This window comes from Hirundo rustica, chromosome 3, assembly GCF_015227805.2.
Source record: "Hirundo rustica isolate bHirRus1 chromosome 3, bHirRus1.pri.v3, whole genome shotgun sequence".
In the NCBI taxonomy this organism is placed as follows: Eukaryota; Metazoa; Chordata; class Aves; order Passeriformes; family Hirundinidae; genus Hirundo; species Hirundo rustica.
The window spans coordinates 28,659,037-28,665,036 of record NC_053452.1 but is presented as its reverse complement, the minus strand read 5'-3'; positions in this window follow the sequence as shown (position 1 = coordinate 28,665,036).

The window sequence follows — 6,000 nt, the reverse complement described above, 5'->3', positions numbered from 1 at the left end:
TGGTTTGCACAGACCCAGTGCTTTGCCACCAAGCACCTCAGAGCAGAGCATGAGCAGCTGGTCTCCAGCAAAGCTGACACAGACAGGTCCTGGGTCTCACCATGCTTCATTTAGAGGATGTCTCAGGGCTGCTTTGACTTGAAGGCAACCTTCACCTCACCTGATGAGACCAGCAGGAGGCTGAGGGCCAAAGCCTGTGCAAACATCTGCTGGGAATCAGTCAAACAGCCTTTTGCTATGGAAAAGCAGTCTGATTTTGAAATCTGCCCTAGAGATCGGTAGCAGAGGGCACCTTCCATGCACAGGCTGAGGCATCACGTCACGAGCAGTCTCAGCTGAACATGCCTATTTATGGTGGCAAGCTAAAGGTGCTGTGAGTCAGGTGCCTGAACAGGGATCTCTAATTATACCTTCCAGCTACATGTAATATGTAAATAGGCTATGTGGGCAGGAAATGTTTGAAATAGGAAAGCATTTATTATAATTATTTTAAAGGAATTTTAAAAATATTTAAGTATTTGAACTTTATTTACAGCATGGCAAAAGCTGCTGTGAAGAGAGCTGGAAATGAATAAACTCCTTACCCACAGCTCTTTTATGGGTCACTTGGCAAGATGAAGTGAATGTCACTTTTCTGCCTCAGTTTCTTTATTTTTTACAGCCACACCAGGCAATACTGAGCTATTTAATAAACTGATCTGAATTTTGCAGATGGAAAGGAATTTATAGAGCCTGGTATGATTTATAACAATGTAATACAAGAGCATTTAAACTGTGGCTTCTTCTGACAAAGTGAACAAATTCCTGGATTTCTTGGTTAATGTTTATAGCAAATTAACCTACTAGGGAAAATGCTGAACTGACTGCAACAAGAAGCAGAGCAAAGAGGCAGGCACAAGGGGGTGAGCAGCAGCAGTGGGAAGGCTCCCCAGGCTAGCATGTGCCCTCAGGAGGAGGTCTAGGATGACACTGGTGACAAACACAGTGCCCACACACTTTTGTCTGCTGTGCTCTGGGATGAGATCACCATATATGCCCAATCCTGGCCAGGCCACAGCTCCTTGGGGACAGCCTGCTCCTCTGCTCCCGGCCTCTGACTTGGGAGCTTGCAATGTAGGATATGCCTATGCAAACTGCAGGAAAACCATCTAAAATGGCCACAACATAGCTGCCTGACCAGAAGGGGATTTCCCAATAACGGTGCAGAAGATACTCAGGAGTATTTTAGAATCATCTCTGTAAGAGTGGTTTGAACCTAAGGGATGGGTTTGGACAGTGACTCACGGGGCCGGTGCACAGCTGGAGCAGGACTGCGTGTACAATTACAGTTATTAAAGTCAGCCAGCTATAAAACCCTGCTGCTTCAAAGTGGGATCTGTGAAACCACAATTATTTCCCGTTCAAACTGTAGAAGAAAAACGTGGTATTTTTTGGTACCGGCATGCAGCAGTGTTTGCAACAGCTGCACATGTTCAACTGAAAGGGAAATGATAGGTTTTGATAAATTTAGGTTCCAGTATTAAAAGTCTGTACTATAAAATTCATCAGCCATGAATCATACATGTGTTATATATGTGACTTTAAGACCCTCACTGTCAGGGCAGGCTTTGGGCCTGTGATGTGTTCATACCCACGCTAAATGTCCGTTGTCATGGATGCCCTGATGTCATCTGTCTCCTCCTTTCTAAGTTAAAAGGGGGGAACAAAAGTTACTGATAGAATTACAATTTTCTAAAGAATAAAATTAATGCACAAAAGTTAGGAAGGAGCAAAAAAGCAACCCTTAAAATACATTCCTAAATCAAGCCAAGAAAACCTTTGACAGCAACCGTGGCTCAAGGCTCCCACAACACTGAGAGCCGTGAAGCAAAGTCTTGTGTGTGACTTGTTTCCCAACATGCATCTAGGAACTCCTTGGATGGGACTGGCATGAAACCTTCATGGCAGGATGATCACTCAGAGGCCTACAGCAGACACACCACAGAGAAGAAAACTGTCCTGTTCCTACCCTGTGGATCAGATGGAACTATCATTTCAGTGGAAATATCAAGGGAGAGGATTAGGAGTGAGAAACAATTGCATCTGATGTCCTTGAGCCAGCTAAGCTGCAGTGCTCCTTGTCTAGTGGGCAACTGCCCCAACATTTTGGGGTTTAGTTGCTTTAAACAGTCAGTTAAACTGAGGTGTGGCAGGAGGAATAGGCTGAAATAACAGCTGTGTGTATATGATGCTTTCCAGTATCGTCTGATAGCAAAATGATCTCTTTGGAGGGCTTACTACTACTTCTACTGGCCCAAAAAGCTGGCTGGGTACAAGCTGGGCCTTTTCCCCCCCATCATATTTGTCCATATTTCACCCTGCTAGAATCACACAGCCAACAAGCAAAGAAAACTTGGAGCTTTTTGTTCCAAGGCACCAAGGGGAGGCAAGTTCCCCAGAGCGTCACCGTAACAGACTGACTTTGCCAGAGCAATAAAGTCTGCACCCATCCAGCAGTACCCAGCACCTGCTAAAGATTCTCAAAGAAGCTTGGGATTTTTGTGGATTTGAGTATCTCTGAATTCAGAAAAACAGAAGAAAGCTGTTGACAGCATTTAGCTCATGTAGCCACCATAAGAAGGCCAATGGCAATCCTACACCAAGTGCTACATCTCTGCTTATCTCCACATTCAGCAGAATATTTTCTCCTCTACTTCAAAGCATTCAGCCAATCTCTAAGAGTATCTTTTAGTTTCATCAGCCAGATTCTGCTCTTTAAAGTATTAAGCCTGGAAACAAATATAATTTTTCTGTGATGAATTCAGTATTTTCAGGCCTCTCTGGCTTCAGGAGAGACTTTAAAAGTCTGCAAATATTGCAGAATGTTTTAAATTTTTATTTTCTAAAAATCTCTCAAATCTGAAAATCCACTATTGGGGATTTTTGTACTCAGAATTAACACATGACAGATCAGTCTGACTTCATAATCACAAAAAAAAAGAAGTCAATATGATGCAAATTCTGACCCTTATCTCTAGATCTGATAACAGAAGAATTCTTTGGTTAATAGACTTTTCTTTGTGTCCCACAGCTCAAACACTACAGTACTCTCACTAGTTTTAATGTGTCTCTTCACACATGATAGACCTTTCAAGTCTTGCCATTCAGGGACATTTCTGTTTCACATAATAAACTGGTATAAATAAGAGATTCCACCCCAAAATGGGTACTCCCACTATGAATGGGAATGTGGGTATACCCCAGTCTGCAGTGTAAAATGTTAATGTCATAATGTATACTAATTTGTAATATTAAAAGAACCATTTCTACGGGTTTTCTCCTATATATCTTTTAACAGTTTCAGGCAAAGTAAATTCTACATAAATCTTATCTAAACAGATTTTAAAACAAACAAATCTAAAACAAACAAACAAAAAAACCACAAAAAACAAAAAACCAAAACAACAACAAAAACCAAACCAAACAAAACACAAAACAAAACAAAAAAACAACAACAACAACAAAAAAACCACCACCCCAAAACAAACCCCAAACCACCCAGAAATCCTGATGACCAAACATCATCATCAGAACAGCAGGTCTGGTCTATTTAAATTTCAAGAATCGTGATAGGAAAGAAAAGGCAGTGAATTACTTACAGTTTGTCTCCGTGCCAGCTTCAAACAAACAAATAAAAAAATCCAAGTTAGTTTTGAAACATGTCTACATTTTTAGTCACAATTATGCACACGAGGCAGAGACACACGGGACCTCGTTCCAGTGACAACACGTGTAAGTGAATTACCACGCTCTGTGTTCACACAGCCCATCTTAATCGTCTCTGAGAATTTGAAGAACCTTTCTGTTGCACAAGCAATTGCTGGGATTGCGATCAAAACTCTTTGGGGTATGTCCTGATACACCAGATATTGGGATAATTGTACAATGGACAGTTACCTGGGACATCCCTGCAGCTGATTTCCCTTGCTGGAAGTCGGCAGGCTGAACCTTCGGCCATCTCAATATTGCCACAGCACGAACTGAGCGTGAGGCCTTTGCACGGCCATGTAGGACTGCTTTTGGCAAACGTGCTCCAGGGTGACCACACGCCTCATCCTAAAAATGTTTGACTGTAAATGCGCATGGAAGACCTGGGAGCGACAGGGAACGCTGGCACGCTCTCCCAGGCCGGCTGCTGAGGACCAAGAGCTGAGTCAGCGCACACACAACGTGATAATATGACAGAGGGTGAGCGCACAGGCAGCGTAACAGGCCACCAAACAGCGCTGGATCCCAAGCCAGATGCAGTAAGCAAGGAATAAAGGAGACTCAAACTTTCTTTCCACAAGTACACAACAAGAAATGTCTTATTTGGAGCAGTGACCTAATTGCCAACATGGAACAAAGCACAGCTGTGTTCCTGGAAGACCGTGGTCTTACAGAGAGGGTCCATTGCAGCAGCTGTGGCCTCACAGCCCTGCTGTGGGACGTTTTGAGGAAAGAGGTGAGCCTGCACTATCTGTGGCCACCTTCCCCATGTTGCAGCTTCTGTGCAAACAACTTTCAAACAGCGCTCAAAACTCGCAATAATTTGACAGGCTGGCTGAGTGGGGAGCTAGGGCTGGGGGCTGCATTCCACAAGGTATTCCATGAATGCTTCCCAGCCTGCACCACACAGACATTGCTGCCTAACCCAGCCCACTGTTTCTGAGTCTACCTACTCAAGTTCTCACAATAAATCAAAACAGCCCCTCACAGCTTTCCCTTAAGTCCTCATTCTAAATTCATACTAATTTCTATCTCACACAACAGCATTTAATCCCTGTAGAATAAATGAACTGAATCAAGACAAGACATATAAACTAATAAAACCTGCAGCTTCAAATTCTGCATTTTTAGATCTACAAGCTCTCTTACAGAAAATTGCAGGTGATGTGCTGATCCAGGTCGGGATCTCATATAGGAGGAATCCCAGCCCTGTCATTTTTAACTTGGATTCCAGTACCTGTTGACCTAAACAGAAGCTGGGATGCAATGATCCTGATGGGTCACTTCCAACTCAGTCATATTCTATGATTCAATAACCCAACACACATGCCAAGCACACCTTCTAACCTTCACCTAATGTCTATGCTGACCAACAACTGCACAGTAAGTTCTGGGGGTGAGGATATGACAGATACAGATGCACGAGTTAAGTAAGCTGCAGAATGAAAATACAGCTTTGGAAGGTCACTCTGTACATAAACACATTGTAAGAAGGTTTTAAAATTCTTTTGCATATTACTGATTAGCTCAAAAACCTTTACGTGAAGGGATTTGCCTAAAGTCTTTCAGTCTTTTCCTCATCCATGCAAAGAGATTGGCTTGGCACAGAGAAACATACTCCCAAAGTACAACTTCAGGAAGCTTGAAATTTTTCAGATAATTAACCATAAAAATTATGTACTGTAGATATTGCTTCGCTGCAGACTCCAGGACGGTGTGGATGAATGTAGACAGAGATCTCTGAAGTTGGGTTTTAGAAGATGAGGTTTATTGTAAAGGATATGAGGCCTTGCTCTGAGCTGCCAGGCTGCAGCTCGTGGCAAGGCCTAGGGGCTGGGGGAAGGGAGAGGTAGGGAGAGGAGATTCCAAGAGAGGGAAGTCCTTGGGGAAGGGTGCCAGGCAAAGAGGGAGAGGGGAAAGAGCAAAGAGACCAACCCACCCTCGCAGCCCCCTGATAAGGGGGCTTCAAGGTGGGCTGGAACAAGGCTTGTGCCAATGGGGTTACAGATACCTGATACTTCAGGGGAGGGGTACAGGTGTGGGATGAACCGTACATTGGGGGTGAGACTGAACATTCCATTTGACCTTTGGCTGGCCATATAACTGTCTTCCCAGACATCCAGTAGCTAGGACATCTCAAACATCAAAACTTGCTTTCAATTCTATCTCGCATATAGGTTTCACATTCTCAGAATCTAAGCAGTCATATTTATAGGGCTTTCTGGCTTCATCCTCCCCAACAATGCACCTGTT